Source organism: Cervus elaphus, chromosome 12, assembly GCF_910594005.1.
Source record: "Cervus elaphus chromosome 12, mCerEla1.1, whole genome shotgun sequence".
In the NCBI taxonomy this organism is placed as follows: domain Eukaryota; kingdom Metazoa; phylum Chordata; class Mammalia; order Artiodactyla; family Cervidae; genus Cervus; species Cervus elaphus.
The window spans coordinates 91,772,440-91,794,472 of NC_057826.1; the positions used below are offsets into that span (position 1 = coordinate 91,772,440).

The 22,033-nt window shown below is 46.7% G+C and overlaps 1 non-coding gene and 1 pseudogene across 1 annotated transcript; one reads left to right on the top strand and one right to left on the bottom strand.

The window, feature by feature from the left end:
* The first annotated feature begins 323 nt into the window (after window positions 1-323).
* Window positions 324-21,595, top strand: LOC122705578 (annotated as a pseudogene).
* Window positions 8,574-8,646, bottom strand: TRNAG-CCC. The gene has a single exon. It is a non-coding gene; the product is annotated as a tRNA-Gly (tRNA).
* Window positions 21,596-22,033: the final 438 nt, after the last annotated feature.

The following is a 22,033-nucleotide window of genomic DNA, read 5'->3' on the forward strand; positions in this document are numbered from 1 at the left end:
CAAGGTAAGACAGGGCTACATTTCTCTGTTAACATTCCTCCCAGTGATGTGTGGTCCAACACCAAAGCCCTGTTTAAAAGACTTGCAACATTTTTCCTTAAAAGATATTTTATTGTTTGGCAGAAACAAAAAAAAATCTGAAAAGTTAAGAAAAAAAGAAACCCAAACCCCAAAGATCATAAGCCTAAACAGTAGTTGGTTGCTAATGCCTGAAAATGTTATCATTTGAATTTACTTCTTTAGGTCTAGCAAGCCCATGGGAAGCTGAGAGACCTCCTTTAAGGTTCCAACCTTTGTCTCCCGTCCAGACCCCTCTGTTTCACTGAGGATGAGCTGAGTGATACTTGGGTGAGTGTGGCAACCCTCAGGGTCTCCCTTCCTCATGCCAGAGGGCTTCTAAAGCACTCCCCCACCCCCACCCAGCTCTGGTGGATGAGTTGAAGAAAACTAATTCTTCAGAGATAAGCAGAAAGAGGGCGGTGCCAAGGACAGACCTGCCACTTGGCTCCTCTCCAGAGAGGGCTTTAGTGTCTGTCTGGAGGAATCAGGTCTAATCGCCAGGACTGAGAACCATAGCCCAATTTTAAGAAGACTGACTGGTGACTTTTCCTTGAATCTGTTACAATATCCTCTTTAGATAAACTGCCAAAAAAAACAAAAGACATTCAGTCCCAGAATGTAGTTGTTCGCAATCTCATAGATGAGTTGTTCCCTCTTTGCTTCCAGTCTACCCCGAGCTCCACCCACCACTTGCTCATTCTTATAGTCTCATCTAAAGGAGAAATGCTTCTCTTTACTGATTACGCACGCCTGCTAAGTTTACTGTAAAAAAAAAAAAAAAAAAGACTGGACAATACAAAACGAAGGGAGGGGAGAGAGAGAGAGGAAGGGAGGGGAGGAGGAAGAAAGAATCCAGATACCTGCTCTTAACAATTGGATCTACAGTCTTTCTAGTTAGAGCTATCTTTTCAAAAAACAGATTAGATTACATTGCCTAACTCTTTTTTTCTTAGTTTTCCCCACTCATCAACATAGGAACATCTTCCCAAAGTCTAAATAGTCTTCCGTAGCACCATTTTTGGTTACTGCAGATGGTTTCATCTTCTCACTATACCCCTTTTTTAGCCTGTTATGGACTATCTGTACTACTTTAGGTTTTTGTTACTGTGTTTTAAATAACAGAGATAAACATATTCTGATATGTACATTTTTTTTCTGCAGTCTCAGACTATTCCTTTAAGAAAAAATACTTTTAGAAATGGGTGGATTTGCTACACCAGGAAATTTTTGTTTATTTTAAAAGCTTTGAATGATTATGATCAAATTACCCTTCAGAAACAATGTATATAGTCCCATCAGCAGCGTATCTATGTCCATCCACATCTTCACCAGCATTGGGTATGATTGTTTTTTAAAATCTCTACTAAATTTGATTATCCTGCCCTGATTTTAATATTTACTTACTCAAGGAGCAAAGTAGGGCTTTCCTGGCAGCTCAGTGGTAAAGACTGCCTGCCAGTACTGAAGACACGGGTTTGATCCTTGGATCGGGGAGATGCCACATGCCGCAGAGCAACTAAGCCCGAGCACCACAACTACTGGGCCTGTGCCCTGGAGCCCGTGTCCCGCGGCTACTGAAGCACAAGCACCCTGCAGCCTCTGCTCCTCGGCAGGAGAAGCCTGTGCCCCACAACTAGAGAAAAGCCCCTACAGCGTGAAGACCCAGCACAGCCAACAATAAACAAATAAATAAAACTATAAAACAGGAAAAGGAGCAAAGTAGGGGAAAAGGTTTTGCATGGAGGTGGAAAGAATCTAAGAAATGGGGAACTGTGATTCTAAAGCATAATCTAAGCACAGGATCAGTCAATATTTGCATACATTCTATGTATTAATAGATCTCTTTTTAGCAGAGTTACTTTACCATAACGGGTATACTGGCTGCAGTAGGAGACTTGCCTCAAAGTCCTTTGTGCTTCCTGGCTACAGAGCAGAAAGTGGCAGAGAGTGAGGTCTCTGTCTCGGCTTTCTCTTACATGAAATAGCTGTTCAACGCACAGGGTGGTTGTGGTAGTGAAATAAGAAAATGTGAGTAAAAGTCCTTTGGAAAGCATGGCAGCACTAACCCTATGCCAGGGATTCTTACTGTTGCTATCGTTAACCTCGGTGCGAAGATCCTATTACAGCTGATCTTAAATAAATCATGTTGTTTTCAGACATCTTCCCATAATCCCTGGCCATCTAAAGGTTTTCTTGCTGCAATGAGGAAATGGCAACTCACTCCGGGATTCTTGCCTGGGACAGGGGAGCCTGGGAGGCTGCAGTCCATGGGGTCTTTGCCACTACACCACCACTGTGCAAGCCAGCGAGAGATGTGCTAGAGATGTGACAGACTATGAGGGTGAGAGGAAGAGACCGCAAAGCCACTTCCTAACAGCGCAGGGTCTTACAGCTTCCCAAAGTAACCAGGTGCCGAGACAGATGGCTCTACAAAACCAGTCAGGGATGTCGGAGGAGGAATCGAGACTAGTGTGTGCGCTCAGTCAGGGAGGCGAAAGCTCACGGTAGTGCCAGAGGCCAAGCTCCACCATGGGCTGAAGGCTAAGAAGCATCTGTAGCCTTCAAGCAAGGCCAAGACTGGAGGTCCCTATGCTTGGCAGAGGCTGCTACGAGGCTTCTGTTTGCCTGGAATCCTTGGCAAAACTGCAAAGAGCCCAAGTGGGAAGCTGGTAAGGGAGAGGAAAGGGGTTTGGAGAGCGGAGGATGTTTGAACTTCTGTGAAAAACCCCTGGGGGGTCACAGGCAGAAAGAGATGAGTTTATTTCCCAGCAGTTTAAACACAGCTGGTGGGAATGTTAGGGAAGGAGGGCCTGGGAAATCTGGGGCAGAGGACGGCCATATTTCTCAGCTGCTCCGGGCAGCAGAAACCAGTTTGGTCCTGCTGTTTAGCGTTTGTGAGCGTCTCATTAGCATTTGGAGGAAATGCCAGCAGAACACCCACAGAGCCCTTAAAGCTCTACTCTGCCTGCTGGGCTGAATGGGGGCGGGGAGCCTCGCTGCTCTGTCAGCCTGATTTCGATAATCCAGTTATCTCCTGAGATATCCAGTTCTGAGAATATCTGAGATATCCAGAACTGAGAATCCAGTTCTCCTCCTGAGAAGAGGCTGAATCATTTCTATCCCAGCTAAACCCCACAGTCATTCTATGTCTAAAACTCCCCAAATTCTTAGCTACTTTTGTCATGGGTCCTATACAGAAAGCATAGTAATTTCAGAAAGAAAAAAATCATTGTAATAGGAAACACTGAATTATTACCTCACTTAATCCTCACTCTATCTTATGAATTAGGGACTAGCATTGTCTTTTTGTTAGAAATAGCATGCTTCAGAAGCAGTTTCAGAAACAGATGCCAAACTCACATCCCTAGAAACACATGTGTTACCAGAAGCTTTCCTGAATTTTTGGCACTCTGATGAGAAATTAGGTGTTTATTTCTTAGGGGGACAAAACAGGCCACTTTTTGGCTCTGGAGCCCAAGGAAGGCACATGGGTGTGTCCGGGGGTTTGGTTCTCAAAGAATCGAAGCTAGGCACTGCGTGGGCAGCTGTCTTGTCCTGGTCCCCTGAGAGACAGGAAGTGGAGTGGACTAACCCGGAGTTTAAAGCACAAAGAATCCCAGCTCCATCCAGTCTGCCTGCTCTTCCAACCCGTTATTTTTAAATGAAACTCACTTTACAAATGCAAATGACTCACCCTTTGGAGTTGGGGTTTTAGCATCTGACAAGCTAACCGTGGCTTCGAAGACCTTTGGGGAGCTGGGAAGACCTCCCAGGGTTGCTATTGGAGCCAAAGGAGACCGGGGCTGTAAAGGGCTTTTGGTAAAGTGGGAAGGGTCATTCAGTTTTATAGTGAGAGTCCTGGGTCCTGAATACCTCGAAGCCCATTGAACTAGCCAATGGAACAGAGAAGGTTTTGCAAGGACTCTGTGCAAGGCCCAGGGCAGTATGCCAGTCTTGGCCTAGAGCTGCTGCTGTTCTTGGAAATCGGATTTCCCATTTCTCCCTGCCCTCCCCTCCCCCACAGCACCACGCAGACTGGGGCCTCTCTTGGGCAGGGTTCTGGGCCAGACTGAGTTAGCCCACCACACCGCAGCTGTACCGGTCAAAGAGAAAACGCACCTGGGGCCCCCAACAGAAAAGCCCTGTGAAGGCCCCTGAGGTGACCTGAGGGGAGGGATGGAGGAGCCCACTGGGGAAGAAGCTAGGAGAGGAAAGCAGAATCCGAAGCCCAAAGTTCAAGATAGCCTAGAAGCCTGATGCAAATTGCTGACTGCTCCATGCCCAGCAGGCTCCCCAGACAGCCCTCAAGCCTGGTTTATCAGATGCTAAAATCCCTCCTTCCAAGATGAGTCATTTCCATTTCCAGAAGGAGTTTTATTTCCGAAAAACCAAGGTAGATAAAATAACTGAGAGGCAGCAGGTCCCTGCTGGTTAAGAGCTGGGACTTCTGGGCAAAACTGCCTAGGTTTGAACCTTGACTTCACCTCTTGTAAGCTGTGTGACCTTGAGCAAGATAATTAGCCTCTCTGCGCCTGAGTTTTTCTTACCTGTAAGGTAGGACTAAGAGAAATAGTGCCGGGTTATGTACAAACTATGGGAGTTAATCTTTCTCACATACTTAGAACAGGTCCTAGCACATAGTTTAACATTTTAAAAATAGATACATTTTAAAAATTTTTATTGTTTGGCCTCTCTGAGCTGCCTGCAGGATTTCAGTTTTCTGACCAGGGATTGAACCCGTGCCTGCTGCAGTGGGGTCCTAACCACTGGACCACTAAGGAATTCCCCGAAAAGATAATATTTTATGAATGCATCTCCCTGACTAGATATCTGCTCTGAGAGTAAGGGCCCTGTCTTGATTTGCTTATTGTACATCAGTGTATAGCATGTGTGTGTGCTCAGTCATGTCCAACTCTTTGCAACCCCACAGACTATAGCTGGCCAGGCTGCTCTGTCCATGGGACTCTCCAGGCAAGAATACTGGAGCGGGTTGCCATTTCCTCCTCCAGAGGACCTCCCCCACCCAGGGATCGAACCTGCGTCTCCTGCATTGGCAGGAGGATTCTTTACTGCTGAGCCAGCTGGTTTAGCACAGCATATGATAAACTGTCAATTCCAGATAAAGTGGTTTAGTTGTTAAGTTGTGACCAACTCTTTGCGACCCCATGGACTGTAGCCCACCAGGCTCCCCTGTCCATGGCATTCTCCAGGCAAGAATACTGGAGTGGGTTTTCCATTTCCTTCTCTAGGTGATCTTTCCCACCCAGGAATCGAACCCAGGTCTCCTGCATTGGAGGTAGATATGTTACCAACTGAGCTGCTACAAGGGAATTCCCTTCTAGATAAATGGACCCTCTCAAACCCTTCCTAGACTCCCCATGACAGAGAAGGAGGGCTGAAGCTCTGCTCTACCTGCAAAAGCAATAAAAGGCACAGCTGCTAGCAGCTGAAGAAACCAAAGTGACCCCAGGAGCTATGCCGTGACACAGTTCCGTGTTCTCAGACCCCCGCACTTCTCCTTATCTTTACCACACAGGATGTGGGGGCCAGAACTTCTTTACCTGGAGGAAGTGCTTGGTGTCTGAGTCAGGAGTGTCTGGCCAGGTTCAGGTGTGGCTGAGAGTCCTTGGTCTGCCACTCCCCGGAGGAAGAACGGGCCCAGACAGCTCTGCAGCCTGTGGGCAGAGGACCGGCCTCCTTCCCCTGCTCTCCAGGCACCTGGTCCTTCTGCGGAGATGTGGGCGGCACGCACATGGAACAGAGAGCTGCTGCTGCTGCTGCTAAGTCACTTCAGTCGTGTCCGACTCTGTGCGACCCCATAGACGGCAGCCCACCAGGCTCCCCCGTCCCTGGGATTCTCCAGGCAAGAACACTGGAGTGGGTTGCCATTTCCTTCTCCAATGCATGAAAGTGAAAAGTGAAAGGGAAGTCGCTCAGTCGTGTCCGACTCTTAGCGACCCCATGGACTGCAGCCTACCAGGCTTCTCCGTCCATGGGATTTTCCAGGCAAGAGTACTGGAGGGGGGTGCCATTGCCTTCTCCGAACAGAGAGCTAGCTCCAGTCTATTTTCTCCCTGAAGTTGTCAACATTTCCCCCTCAGCTTACAAGGTAATCAATATTTGCAGGACCCTCCAATGGAAAACTCTAGTTGGGGCCAAAGTAAAGTGATGTCTCGAAGACTCCAAGTCACCTATGTCATATGTAGCACCGAGAGAGAATAAATACCAACAATGAAACACTCCATTGATTCTAACACACAGTCCAATCTCATAGAGGCTTCAATATGAAAAAGTTGTATCTTAGAATTGATGAAAACAGCATGGTTGCTACGTACAAACAGCAGGAGGAAAAGAGAAGCAGTCAGAAGGAAACAGTCACGTGGTCTACCAACGCGTCTACCTGCCATGTGTCTGCTTTCCCTCCTTTGACAACGAGCTGCCCATGCCCCGATCTACATCAACCCTGCACCCACGCACTGGGCGCCATCCCCTCTCAACAGCTTAAGGACCCAACACGCCAGCAGCCCCTACTCCTCTCCTCTGCGTGGCTGGTTTTTCCTCTCCACTCGTGCGTTTCCATTCCTCAAGACTATGGAATTACGTCTCCCTTCTTGATCTCTCTCCAACTCGTTTCTTGGCTGCACTTTATTCAACTTCCTGAAAAGAGATGTGCACTCTTGTTACCTTGTCGTCTCCTCCACGTGTTTCTCTGAACCCTGATGGGAACACCAGGCTTCCATCCCCCTTGCTCCATCTGAAGTTTCTGGCCAGGTCCTCAGTGATCATCCATGGCCAAACCCAAGGGTTGACACCAGTCCGTGGACCCCTCCCCTCTCAGCAGTAACTGGCTTCCAGGATACCATCCTTTCCCGGTTTCCCCCCACTTCCTGTCCTCCGCCATACTCTGGCACGTCCTGAGGACCACGCCTCTTCTCTACCTGACCTCACCGCCCCGGTGATCTCACCCAGTCCCATGGCTTTAATTACCATCCTCACTCTACTAACTATGGTCCCCAGCTCCGGCCTCTCTCCTGAACTCAGGGATTCTATATCCTGATAGGTGTCTCAAACTAATAATGTCCAAAACCAAACTTTGGAATCCTAAACTCGAGAAGTCTTCCCCATCTTAATAAATAGTTCTTTCCAGTTACTCTGGCCTAAAACCTTAGAATTTCAAATCATCCTTGGCTACTCATCCAATCCATTGATAAGTTCTTTTGGATTTCGAAATCCCCAGAATAAGATCGCATCTCACAGTTTCCACTTGCCCTTACCCCAGCCCACATCCCCATGCTCCATCACCTGGCCTGTCGCAGGAGTGTCCTATTGGTTTCCCTCTGTCCACACCTTCTCCTGCATTCCACCCCCCACGCAAAAGCCAGAGTGATCCTTTAAAAGGACGCCAGACCTTGAACTGTCCTTGCTCAGAGTCTCCTGTCTCAGGCAGAGGAGAACTCCTCCCGCAGACTCTGGCTCCTGGCCCTTCGGGGCTCCCTTCTCTCCACTCTTCACTCTCTTAGTTGGTTCCGGCCGCACTGGCCTCCTTGCTATTTTGAGAATACACTAAGCGCGCTCACGCTGCAGTCTCTCCCTCACACACCATGATGAGTTACGGACTCGCCGCCTCACCCCCTGAGGTCTGGGCTCCATGGTCATGTTGTGAGTGTGGCCTCCCTGACAGTCCCCCACACAATGGCCCGCCCCACACACCCCCCCTTACCCTTCCTTTTCCTTCACATGTCACAGCCTCAGGTAGCATACATCTAGATGTTGTTTTTGCCTCTGACTGTGGCCCACACTTGAACGTAAGCTCCATGATGCCAGGGATTTTGTTCACCGCTGTATCCTCAGCACCTCAGAGGCTGCCTGGCACATGGAGACGCTCCAAGACTTATGGGGGTGACTCTTGAAGTGGAAGAACACTTTATGCAGAAAGGTTAGGAGCATGACTGTTTTTCCTACTTCTTTCTACAACTTGGTCACTAGGAGTTAAGAAAAAAGTGAATAAGTGTTTCCTGGAAGTTGCCTGAAAACACAGAAAACAGCTGCCGTGTTAATCTTACACAAGGATCTTGTCTGAAAGCGTCTGTTCAAGGGCCCGAGTGTGTTTGTGCAACAGAGAACTCTGGCCAGGCTTGGGTGGGGGTTGCAGGGGGCGGTTGCTGAAATGACCCAGAGGACCTCTGTGGCCAAGGATCTTCCCACCCTGCCTCCCCACGCTCACCTCCTTGCCCTCTGGGTCTCACTGCCTACAGGGGCCTGACCATCCTTGCTCAGCTTCTCTCCCCCTTTCCACACCAGGCCTCCCTCTGCGTATGGTACCCTTGGCTCTTTACCTGACCGTTCTTAAGCCATTTACCAGGTTTTGGTGTTCCATCTGTCTGTCTGTCCCCTCCCCAACAAAACCCCTACGGTAACCAAGACTGTGAAACATTTGAGGGCTTAAGTTGTGTGGGTGTGTTTTTGTTTGAATTTGACTGCACTGGGTCTTAGTTGCAGCATGTGGGATCCAGGTCCCTGACCAGGGATTGAACCTGGGCCCCCTGCATTGGGAGCACAGCGTCTTAACCACTGGACCACCAGGGAAGTCCCCTGGAGTTGTGTCTTATCTTTGTAGCCCTAACACCTAGCACAGTGCCTGGCATATGGTAGGTGCTCCAGAAGTGTTCACTGAATGACTGAATGAACTCTCCGTTGTTGACAGTCTGGCATTTTCACAATTTCCTGGAGATAGGCTGAGCTCATTCATGGCAAAGCTTTGCTCATGCCACTCTCTCCAACCAGCATTCCCTACCCTTCATTTCTACACACACACCACACACACACAGATAGCCAACTCTTAGTTTGATAGCTAACTCTTAGTGAAGCAGAATATTTCAGCTCCGAAACCTTTTTTGCTTATTTGCAACATTCTAATACAGACTTAACAGTTGATAAAGTTGGTAGTTGATTTATCGGTTTCATCAAATACCCTTTTCTTTACGAGGCCTTTCTCTACAGTTCCAAGCAATGCACATAAGTCCCCTGCCAGCAAGTGCTGCGTGGAGGGCTGGTTTCAGAGAGAGGCTGTCAAGCACCGCATGTTGTCATGAGGTGGTATGTAAGGGCTAGGGTCACGCTTTGTGGTTCAAATCCAGGTTTCCTACTTTCTGGCTGCCTGGCCTTGGCCCAGTGACTTTCTGTCTGAGCATCGGTTCGCTCATCTATTAAACAGAGGTAATAATAACCTCCTAGAGGGCTGTTGGGGACATTCAATGAAAGCACATAGATCATGATCAATGAATGATTGGGAAGACCCCCTGGAGAAGGGAAAGGCAACCCCCTCCAGTATTCTGGCCTGGAGAATTCCAGGGACTGTATAGTCTGTGGGGTCACAAAGAGCCAGACATGACTGAGCGTCTTCCATCATCATCACTATTATCTCACCATTTAAGCCTTTGATGTGACTGACTACTTTATGTGGTGGTATTGTATTATGTGCTGTATTTCTTTCTTTTTTTGGCCGCCCTGCAGGGCATGTGTTCCCTATCCAGAAATGGAACCTGCATCTCCTGCATTCAAAGGCAGTCTTAACCACTGGACCACTAGGGAAATCCCTGTGACGCATCTCTAATTCTGTCATATATATCAACTCTCTTAAATGACGGTTCACGTTCCTGGAAGGCATGGATCATGAACAAATAGGAGGCCTAAAACGACCAGAGAGGAATCTACTTGTTTTAATAGCGTGAATCAGTTCCTGGTTCCCAGGGCTGTATCTTCTTAACTAGCTGCCACATCATTTTCTCAGACTTACTTAAGGAAGAGGGGCAGGCATTTCACATATGGTCACATAAACAATTCTTTTCAAAAAGTATTTGTAAGTCACCAAGGCGGGTGGGAGTGTGTTGTGTGGGGGAGTAGAAAGGAAACTTTTGGCTCAGAGCTGCAGTTCTTTTTCTAATCAACAGGAATGATTAATTGGAAGCAATGCTACATAGGGCATGAAAGTTAAAGTCACTCAGTCGTGTCCAACTCTTTGTGACCCCATGTACTGTATGTAGTCCACCAGGCTCCTCTGTCCATGGAATTCTCCAGGCCAGAATATTGGAATGGGTAGCTGTTCCCTTCCCCAGGGGATCTTCCCGTCCCAGGGATCGAACCAAGGTCTCCTGCGCTGCAGACAGATTCTTTACAGTCTCAGCCACCAGGGAAGCCCAAGAATACTGGAGTGGGTAGCCTATCCCTTCTCCAGAGGATCTTCCTGACCCAGGAATTGAACCATTGCATTGCACTGCAGGCAAATTCTTTACCAGCTAAGCTACCAGGGAAGCCCCAAGCCTACATAAAGGCTAGGCCCTGGTTCTCCACGCTGATTCTGCCTTTGCTCACTGTGTTACTTCATGTAAGTTTATTTGCTCAGACAGTAAACAATCTGCCTGCAATGCAGGAGACTCAGGTTCAATCCCTGGGTCGGGAAGATCTCCTGGAGAAGGAAATGGCAATCCACTCCAGTATTCTTGCCTGGAGAATCCCGCGTCCATGGGGTTGCAGAGTCAGAGACGACTGAGCAACTAACCCTTTCACCTCCATTCCTTATGTGCAGAGTAAAGGTGGGTCACTGAAAAATGACCCAGAGGGTCTGTGTGGCCAAGGAGCCTCTCTCCTTCCCCTCTACCCCTACCTCCTTGCCCTCATAGGGCTATGGTAAGAATTAAATGCCAGGCACACAGTTAAGGGCTCAATATGTGGTTATTATTTTTGTGAAAACTTCTTTGTTCATTTGCTCCAGTTCTGGGGCAGGTCTTAGAGTCGGCCACCGGTGGATGTGTTTTAAGTACCTCCAGGACAAAGAAGGGCCCTGCTGAGTGTCACACAGGTGACGGAAGCTGCCTGGTGCCATGAGCTTCCCCTGCCCTGAGCAAGTGCCCAGACATCCCTGACTACTCCTCTGTTGCCAGGTAGCTGGGCCACCAGGAAAAGCCAAAGCTCTGATTCCTATTATTTTATTTTGCCTTTCTCAAACTAATCTGGCATGAGAATCAGAATTTTAGAGCAGCAAGAGCTCTTGGGGCAGGATCTCTGAGAGGCGGGAAAGGCACAGGTGTTGGGGTCAGACCACTAAGTTGAGGACCCAACACTGCCCCTACCAGCAGGGTAACCTGAGGCAGTGACCCAAGCTATCTGGCTCCAGCTCCTTAGAGCGGGATCTTGTCAGACACACAGAAGCTCAGACCTGCTGACTCGGGACCTGAATGTTTGCAAGATCCACAGCCAGTTCATGGAAATTTAAGGTTTGCAAAGCTAGGATCCAACCCCTTACTTTTCTCATCTGTAAGACTGGGTGAATGGTTAAGTGAGAAATGAATACCTTAGCACAGTGCCTGTCTGAGGTATTAACTATCTCTCTTTTTTCCACATCTCTCACCTTCCCTTTTATACCATGCATCTTACTGGTTTATAATTGCCTGGCTAGCTGTCTCCTGCATCAGAATGGGGACTGTTAGACTAGGGACTATATTTATTATGTTCACTGCTCTATACTCAATGCCTGTCATGGAGTAAGAGTCACCTTGTGACTGATTGACTGACCAAATGAATGAATGAATGAGTAAAGTCCAGGACTGTCTCCTGCCCATTCTCTGAGACATACCCCAAGTTGGGCACATTGCTTTACACAGTACGCTCAATGACAGCAAGTCAGTGATCCATTCCAGCCTCCTCATTTTATAGATGGAGAAATTGAGCTTGTCAGATGCTGGTTAAGCAATTTGCCTAAGGCACCCACATCTGTATATTATTCACCTCTGGTCACTAGCAAGTACAGTCTTCTTTGGGACATCTTTATTTTAAACATCTCCCATATGTAACAGCGGTCAAGATGACTATCCTGATTTGGAGATGACTGCCTTCTTTTGTTCAGTTCAGTTCAGTCGCTCATTCATGTCCAGCTCTTTGCAACCCCATGGACTGTAGCACGCCAGGCTTCCTTGTCCATCACCAACTCCCAGAGCTTACTCAAACTCATGTCCATCAAGTCGGTGATGCCATCCAACCGTCTCATCTTCTTTCTGTCCCCTTCTGCTCCTGCCTTCAATCTTTCCCAGCATCAGGGTCTTTTCCAATGAGTCAGTTCTTCGCATCAAGTGGCCAAAGTATTGGCATTTCAGCTTCATCATCAGTCCTTCCAATGGATATTCAGGACTGATTTCCTTTAGGATGGACTGGTTGGATCTCCTTGCAGACCAAGGGACTCTCAAGAGTCTTCTCCAACACCACAGTTCAAAAGCATCAATTCTTCATTTGTTAAAACTAACATATTTAGAACTAGTCTACTTGCTAGACGGGTTGCTTTCCATGGCTAAGAGAGGGATTTTGTTAGTGCTGCCTACTTATTTATTTTATATGTATTTATTCTGGACATATATGTATATCTTCCTGTCTAGTGGAACAATATTTCTATCATTATGGTTTCTTTCTCTTTTTTTGGCCAGGCTGCACTTCTGGGATCTTAGTTCCCTGACCAGGGGGTTGAACCTGCGACCCCAACAGTGGAAGCATGGAGTCCTAACCACTGGACCACCAGGGAAGTGCCTATCGTTACTGTTTCTAAAACAGCTGAATATCTGATTGCTATTGACTCAGTTTTGCTTTCTCCTAATTTGCGTTTATGTTACTGTTATCCATTTGCCCTCAGGTCCACCCTTGCAGGGGGCTTCCCAGGTGGCTCAGTGGTAAAGACTCCACCTGTCAATGCAGGAGACACAGGAGACATGGGTTCAATTCCTGAGTCAGGAACATACCCTGGAGGAGGAAATGGCAACCCACTCCAGTATTCTTGCCTGGATAATCTCATGGACAGAGGAGCCTGGTGGGTTACAGCCCATGGTGTTGTGAAGAGTTGGACATGACTGAGCACACACACCCATGCACACACTACCTTTGTAGAGCAGTATTAATTCACCCACTAACTCACAAAGTAAGGAAAACGCTACAACCAATAGTGCTAATACTGGCAAGCCACTGCCCACTTCACCTTGGAATGTGGTTCTTCTGCTTGCCTGTTATACACCAGGTATTTATGAGATCTCTATTTTGCCACTGTGTTATTAAATTCAGTTATCGGATTTCTTACGTTATCCTTCTAAATGAAAAATAAAGCAGTTCCTTGATTTTTTTCAGTTTTTTTTTCCCATTCACTAGGGGACCCAGGCAGAGGAGAATAAAATATGGGGCAGCAGAGGCGGGGGGCGGGGGGGTGACCAAGAAGGGAAATTTCAGGGCAAGGGAAGGAAGAGACAGATGGGAAAGAGGAAGAAGACAGGTGGAAATAAAGAAGAATCTGAAAGAGGAAGTAGAGAAAGCAGGTAAAAGGCGATGAATGCGAAGTGTGTAAGATGATTTTTATACAGTTGTTTAACCATGTACAGTATACATAAAAAGGCCCGGAAGGAAACACTCCAGTGTGATAACTGTCGATCTCTGCTCTTACCTGCTGTGTATCATGCAATGCTGTAGGGTGGGCATGATGCCCCAGCCACGTCAGCTCGCGGATGACTTGCTTTGCCCAATGGAGTGTGAGTGGCAGTTCCACTAGGAACTGAAGACCTCAACAGGCATCATGCTTTCCTGCTCACCCTCTTGAATTCTTGCGATCTTCCATGGGGGAAAAATTCTTCCTGGAAGGTGCTAGTCTGAGGACCATGAGGAAACACACATGCAGGTGATCAGATTTAAACCAATTCAGCCCGAACCCAAGCCCAACTCAGCCCAGCTGACTACTCAGAGCCTCCGTGGACCCAGGAAAGACAACACTAATGTTTGTTGTTCTCAGCTGTTGAGAGAGCGAAACTGGTTTTGTGTGGCAAAGACAGATGCATTCTGGTCATCTCTGAATGACGGCATAGTTGATGGCTATTTTCTTCCTTATGATTTTCCATGTTTTCCACGTATATTTGAGTCAACTCACTTTACTTTTAGAGGAAAAGAAGAAATACACGAGGAAACATGCATTTCCTACTACGTCTACCATTATAATACAAGATCAAACTTATCTGAACTGTATACACAAAGAACATAATTTATGACTGTTAAGGCAACTTTAAAAGCGTTAGTATGCTAATTCACATGTGTTTTCTCTCACATTCCTCTGCACAGTTAACAACGAAGTTCTTATTTCTATTGCCTTAGCACATATTCTTGAAAAAGCAGTTATTTTCGAGGTTTTATGATCTTTTTTAGGATCTATCTATTTTAGGATCTATTTTAGGATCTGATTATATCATACACAGGGCTTCCCTGATGCCTCAGACAGTAAAGAATCCACCTGCAATGTGGGAGACCTGGGTTCAATCCCTGGGTTGAGAAGATCCCCTGGAGAAGGGAATGGCAACCCACTCCAGTATTCTTGTCTGGAAAATCCCATGGACAGAGGAGTCCGGAGGGCCACGGTCCATGGGGTCACAGAGTCAGACAGGACTGAGTGACTTTCACTTTTTCACATCACACACAAAGGCAAGCTCAGAGGCTTGCGAGATATTCAGTTTAAGAGAGTTAACACAAAGCTAATTCTCTGTCAAGCGCTGATGCTTTAGAACTAACCCTTTCCTCTTCCATTGTTCTTCGGTCAGGATAACTCTCTGCTTTATTGATTTTTCTCATTAATTATGGGAAGTAGGGAGGTGAGAATAAACGGGGCAAGAAGGCTTCCCTGGTGGTCCAGTGTTTAAGACTCCGCGGTTTGACTGCAGGCGGCGCAGATTCAATCCGTGGTCGGGCAACTAAGACTCTGCTTGTCAAGCGGTGTGGTAAAAAATTTTTAAAAATAAGTAAAAGAATTGCTTCATAAGTGGCTTTTAAATAAATAAATAACAGGGCAGGAAAGGAACCTCAAAGAATGCATGGATGGGAAAAAGGAAGACGATTGATGGGAGGAAGAAAATGGATCAGGAAGAGGAAACTGATGCAAGGCGGAGAAGTGGGGAAATGAGGTAGGGGGTGAAACAGGAGAGGCTGGGGCTGCTGGACAAGGACCAGTCAAAGTGGCCTCAGAGACGTGGTGTCAATTGGCTCCTCACTGTTACACCTGTCACTTACTGCCTATGTTTGCCCTAAGTGCCACAAAACCAAACTCCCCCAACCTTCCAGTCCTCCCCAGCTCGACGCTCCCCTCTTTCTTCCACTAACTCACCTCTGCGTCCCCCATTCTGGCTCCGTCACTCCGCGTCTGCCTTCCTGTGTTCTCGGTCATTTTGTTCTCCTTCCAAAAGTGTCTCCAGCTCCTCGTGGTCCCTCCAAACTCTGGCCATCCTTTGAGGACCCAAGCAAGCCTCCTGCTCCCTGAAGCATTCCCAGCTCACACTGAGGTCACCCCTCTCTGAACTGTGGCCCCGGTCTCTCCCCTGAGCTCCAGCCTCATAAATTGCATCATGGTGTCTAGTAGTATCCCAAAATGTGTCTGACTCTTCCAAACTCTACATTAGGATGTAAGCTCAATGAGGCAGAGGTAGGGTTTGGTTTGTTCACTGCTGTGTCCCAGTGTCCAGAGGAGCACTCGGCACCAAATAGGCGCTTGGTAGCTATTAGTTGAATGCATCCCAATGTTCACAGCAGCATTATTTACAAACGCCAAGACATGGAAGCATCCTAAGTGTCCATCAACAGATGAATGGATAAGGAACAATGAATGCAGTACTACTACTCAGCCATAAAAAAGAACAAAATTTTGCCATTTGCAACATGGATGGACTTGAAGGGCATTATACTAAGTGAAATAAGTCAGAGCAAGGCAAATGCTGTATGATCTCACTTATATGTGGAATCTCAAAAATACAACAAACCAATGAATTTAACAAAAAAGAAGCAGACTCAGATATAGAGAGCAAATCAGTGGTTACCAGTGCTGGGAGGGGAGGCGTGGGGGCTACACAGGGGCAGGGCAGTGGGAGACACAGACTACTGGGTATAAGATGGGCTTGAGGATGTATCATACAATACAGGGAAGACAGCCAATATTTTGCAACAACTGTAAATGGAAAGTAACCTATAACAATTATATAAAAATGTTTAAGAGTAAAAATAACTATTCATCGAAGGGAAGGAGTTCAAACCAGTCAATCCTAAGGGAAATAAACCCTGAATATTCATTGGAAGGACTGATGTTGAAGCTGAAGCTCCAATACTTTGGCCACCTGATGAGGAGAGCTTACTCATTGGAAAAGACCCTGATGCTGGGAAAGATTGAAGGCAAAAGGAGAAGTGGGTGGCAGAGGATGAGATGGTGAGATAGCATCACCAACTCAATGGATATGAATTTGAGCAAAGTCCGGGAGATAGTGAAGGACAAAGGAGCCTGGTGTGCTGCAGTCCATGGGGTCTCAAAGAGTCAAGACTCAAAAAAAGGGTGTCACAAAGACATGACATAGTGACTGAATAACAACAACAACAATTAATTGAAAAAAAAATGAATAAACTCCTATAGTAGCAAGAGCCAGGAGGACACAATTCACTTCCATTGCATTGCATACTGATGTTGCTTGGCTGTCTAATTTTCCCAGCTGGACTGCAAAAATCCTTTAGGATCAGGAGCCCTATGCATGTGTATTCCTCTGGGCTTTAGCACAAAGCTGTGCACACAGGTGATTTATTCACAGATTAAACAGCCCAGTCCCACAGCAGAACAAGACCATGTCTAAAGCCCCCTTTCTCAAAGCCTGGGAACCACATGCTAACTCATGCAAAGAATATATTTGTTCCTGTCCACAGACTCTTAAGTACGTGTGCTTGAGCCCTGTATCAAATCAGTATAATACATTTTCCCGTGTTTCATTCTCATTATTCTTGAATGGGGCATGTTTTATGTACACATCTGATTAGAAGCAGGCTCGGAGTCCTTTCTGACTCTGTTCCCCCTGCAGTGGTCTGCCAGCACCACCTGAATATCTAGAAGAAGCTTAAGGCGGGCCAACCTTGACTGGAGACAAAGGCCTTGCTGGGCTGGAGACCTGTTGCCCGGCTAGTCCCTGCGAGGCTGAAAGCAGGGCTTCTGATTGGCTGCCAGTGACGTCACACTCCTGGCTCCCTTCTCCCCAGATGAACATCTGCTTTATCTTAGCACGCCTTTCACAATAGCAACAAGACACAACAGGAAGAAAACGTCTAGAGCCGATCCATCCGCGCCAGGCTCAGGGTTTCTCACGGCACCGCTCGACAAAAAGGCTGCTCCACGTCTATTCCGTCGGCTTTCCCACCAGAGTAATCGCTGTGGGTGGGGCGGACTTTGTGTTCTGTTTTATTTGCTGTCTACATGGAATTGCTATTGAAGTGACTAACAGTCACGTCATCGCTGCATTAGGAAGCAATTATCTGAAAACAAATTCATTTCCTGAGTCATCCAGTTTATTTAGCCTGCATTCCGCTCTTTCTTTTCAAAAAATTATCTCAGGAGGGAAGAAATTCAAACTTCTTATAGTACCTGCTGCTCCTTTGTCAGGAGATTATGTAGCTTACTTAGATGGATTCACAGAGGTATTATGTTTGCCCATATTACGCGGCCTGTTCCATTCTAATCCTGAATTTATCAATATTTTCAAAAGACAAATGCCTTTCAGGATTAATTTCTTTGCCTTTCATGCCTTTGTGTGATAGATGACTAATGCCGTATTCACTAACTCATCAGCTGCCTGGCTTGGTTTTTGCCTTCTCTTCTTTTCCTTTCTTTTCTCTCTCCTTTGCTTCCATTTTTTAAAAAAAGATATGAGTATGTGTTTTAGAGACACAAATACTTTCGTATCTTCTTGAAATTCTGTATGAGTTTCCTGTAGCTGCTGTAGCAAATTACCACAAACTCGGAGGCTGAAATCAACAGGAATACATTCTCTCCTTTCTGGAGAGCAGAAGTCTGAAATCAGTACCTTCTGCTGGAAATGGAGGTGTCAGCAGGAGGTGATAGCAGGGGGTTCTTAGAATCTTGCCTCTTCCAGCCTCTGGTGGCCAGTGAAGTGAAAATTGCTCTGTGTGTCCGACTCTTTGCGACCCCATGGACTTTTAGTCTGTGGAACTCTCCAGGCCAGGATACTGGAGTGGGTAGCCTTTCCCTGGGGGCTGCTGGCCTTCCTTGAATTGTGCCCTTATCACCCCAGCCTCTGCCTCTGCAGTCACACCATCGCCCCCTTGTCTCTCCTGTGATGGCATTCAAGGCCCTCCTGGGTATTCCAGGATAACTTCTCCATGGCAAGAGCCTTGACTTAATCCCATCTGCAAAGGCCCCTATTCCTTAGAAGGTAACATTTACAGGTGTCAAGAGTTCGGATCTGCTATCCTGGGGGCTATTATTCAGCCCACCACATTTTCCATTCCCTGCTCTCCACAGCTCACGGAGTATTTTCTACCTACTTGTAAAGGTTGATGGGAAGGAAAGAAAGAACAACTCTAAAGGAGAGAGACAACACTTCAGCCTTCCCTTGCCTGTTAATTCCTTCCCGAATCGAGGTTGGTTCCCGCTTCCTAAGAAAATAGGGGGGAGTGGGAGGTATTTCACTCTGCAAGCTAGGGGTTGGGGTGGGGCTGCGGCTTGTCCCCTCTTCTTCCTCGACAGCCAGGGCACTGACGTGTGACACAGGCTCCTCCAATCAGAGGTCCTCACTGAGGGGTTCTGACCCGGAGGTTGCGGGGCACAGACGTCTGCTTCCAGGTCAGCAGAGTCGAGGGTCGGGAGTGGCGCCCCGCCCCGCGGCGTCCGGCAGCCTCCCCGCAGACCCCCCTGCGCTGCAGGGTCTGGCGGCCTCTCGCTCTGCTGTTCACCTCCGCCTCCCCGGGCTCCTGCTCTCCCCTCCATCCCGGTTCTCCCACACTCCTGTCCATCTGTGAGCTACTGCTGAACCTCCTGCATTCCTTGCCTGCTGAAGTTAGCCCGACGTGGTCTCTGTTATTTGTCATCACACACCCTCCCCGACTTAGAAATGGCCAGGTCCAGAGCTCTCTTTTTATACAGCCTGGAGGTCCCTCCACTCAGGGCAAGATCCGCAGGACGATGCAGGCGAGGTTGGGGCAGGGTCTGCGATGCCCATGGCAGGACTGGTGGGAAACACCTAAATGTCTGTGTGATATAAAAAAAAGTGCCTTCAGGGTATGAACCACTGTGCAGAATATGAAAAGAAGGAAAAGTGTATAGCTGTGAGCTGTGGGATGCAGCCTTTTAAAAAAAAACATTGTAATGCCCTTTTTACTATCTTGAAGTAAAATTCATCAATAACCTATTTATATAATTTTAAAAGTTCACTACAACATAAAGGAAAAATTATATATAAATAATTATCTGTGTATAAAATATTATAAATTACGAAAGGAAATACTTCATATATATAAATGTAGACTTTAACATGTAAAAACGCTCATATGACTACATCAGTGCATGCGTGCTTAGTTACTTCAGTCATGTACGACTCTGTAGCCCACCAGGCTCCTCTGTCCATGGGATTCTCCAGGCAAGACCACTGGAGTGGGTTGCCATTCCCTCTTCCAGGGGATCCTCCTGACCCAGCGATGGAACCCGCATATCCTGTGACTCCTGCAGGCAGATTGTTTATCACTGAGCCACCAGGAAGCCCATGACTACATCAGAGCACCCTGCAAGTTTATAACAGGGAGAACTACATTCCCCTGAAAGAAAACCAGAGAGCAGAACCAGACACAGCACAATTAAAGGCCTTCCGAAGAACAAAAGCTACAGATGCATATCTACCCACATCACTCTATGTACAGAAAGAACACCAAGAAGAATAAAGTGCTGGGGGAGTGGTGAAGAGGAGAGACTTTCACATTTTGTCCTCTTTTTGTATTCTTCGTATCTTTAATTAAATGAATGTGTTACTTCTGTCATTAAGAAAAATGAAAATAAAAACCTGAAAAGAAGGAAAGAAAGTGATCAGCGTGGCATTGAGTGCTCCAAGCCGTGTGGGAAAGATGCCGGCTCAGATCACGTGGAGAAGAGAAGGGCTGGGCTAGTTTGCGATGGAGACTCTGCAGCTCCAGGGAGAACACTTTGTTTTCTGTCGTGGTCATTAGAATGAGGTTAGTGATTAGTGGCCACGTGATCTTGTGTAAGGTCACCTGCCAGGTGTGCGATCCTGAGGTCACAGCACTTCCTTATTTATAGCACCACGGTGTTGTTTGTGTTGCCATTACTACACACCTGGGGTGAAACGCCTTACCTATGGAGCTGGGAACTGATGCCAAACAGCCCAGGATCCAGGCGGTCCTGCCCCCCATCACCCAGGGTTCTCTGACTATAACTCGCATGCACTGTGGCCATCTTCAAGCCAAATACCTGGAGGGCCTTTATTCTTTGGTTTCTTCAACTGACACTTAGTGCAAAGCTAAATGTTAGGTTGGTACAAAAGTAATTGCAGTTTTTGTGTTGTTGAAATTAGTCTTTGATATTGGATTACATTCTTAAATAAATGTGGTTATGTTATACATCATTTTAATGCATATTTCTTGCTTTGTGTATTTTGCTAGTGATTTATTACTTGCTGTTTATATTTATTTTGGACCATGGAAATGAAGTTAGACAAAAAGCAAATTCGAGAGATTTTCGTATTCGAGTTCAAGATGGGTCGTAAAGCAGCAGAGACAACTCAAAACACCAGCAATGCATTTGGCCCAGGAACTGCTAACCAACATACAGGGCAGTGGTGGTTCAAGAAGTTTTGCAAAGCAGACGAGAACCTTGAAGATGAGAAATGTAGTGGCCGGCCATTGGAAGTTGTCAATGACCAACTGAGAAGCTGATCCTCTTACATAAGAAGTTGCCAAAAAATTCAGTGTCAACCATTCTATGGTTGTTATGCAAATTGGAAAGGTGAGAAAGTTTGATAAGTGGATGTCTCATGAGCTGACTGCAATCAAAAAAACTGTCGTTTTGAAGTGTCGTCTTCTCTTATTCTACGCAATAATAACAAAACATTTCTCAATGAGATTGTGACATACAATGAAAAATGGATTTTATATGACAACTGGCAACAACCAGCTCAGTGGTTGGACAGAAAGGAAACTCCAAAGCACTTCCCAAAGCCAAACTTGCACCAAAAAAAGTTATGGTCACTGTTTGGTGGCCTGCTGCTGGTCTGATCCACCACAGCTTTCTGAATCCCAGTGAAACCATTACATCTGAGAAGTATGCTCAGCAAATCAATGAGATGCACCGAAAACTGAAACGCCTGCAGCTGGCATTGGTCAACAGAATGGGCCCAATTCTTCTCCATGACAACATCCGACAGCTCGCCGCACAACAATGCTTCAAAAGTTAAGCAAATTGGGTTACAAAGTTTTGCCTCATCTGCCATATTCACCTGACCTCTTGCCAACGAACTACCACTTCTTCAAGCATCTTGACAGCTTTCTGCAGGGAAAACACTTCCACAACCAGCAGGACACAGAAAATGTTTTCCAAGAGCTTGTCAAATCCCGAAGCACAGATTTTTATGCTACAGGAATAAACAGACTTATTTCTCATTGGCAAAAATGTGTTGATTGTAATGGTTCCTATTTTGACTAATAAAGATGTGCTTGAGCCTAGTTATAGTGATTTAAAATTCAGCGTCCAAAAAAAATAATAATAATAAAAAAATAAAATTCAGCGTCTAAAACTGTTAGGGGAAGCACACTGATTGAAACCGCCCACCCTGGCCAGGCACCATGGTAACTATTTGCATGAGTTGTTTTACCACAGGAGGTCCTGGTAAGGAACAGAGAACTAATAAGCCTCCACCAACCGCAAGAGTTCGGGAAAGGTCAAAAGGAGACACCACATGTTTGACCACTTCCCAGAATCCTTCTCTCTGGCATCCATCTTGGCTGAACAAGGCGTGCACCACCAGGAAGGACTCTGAGTCAGAATGATTGGCTAAAGACAACCCGGAAACTAATCCCATCACCATAAAACCCTGAGACTGCAAGCCATGTGACAGAGCTGTTCTCCTGGGTTCCCTGACCC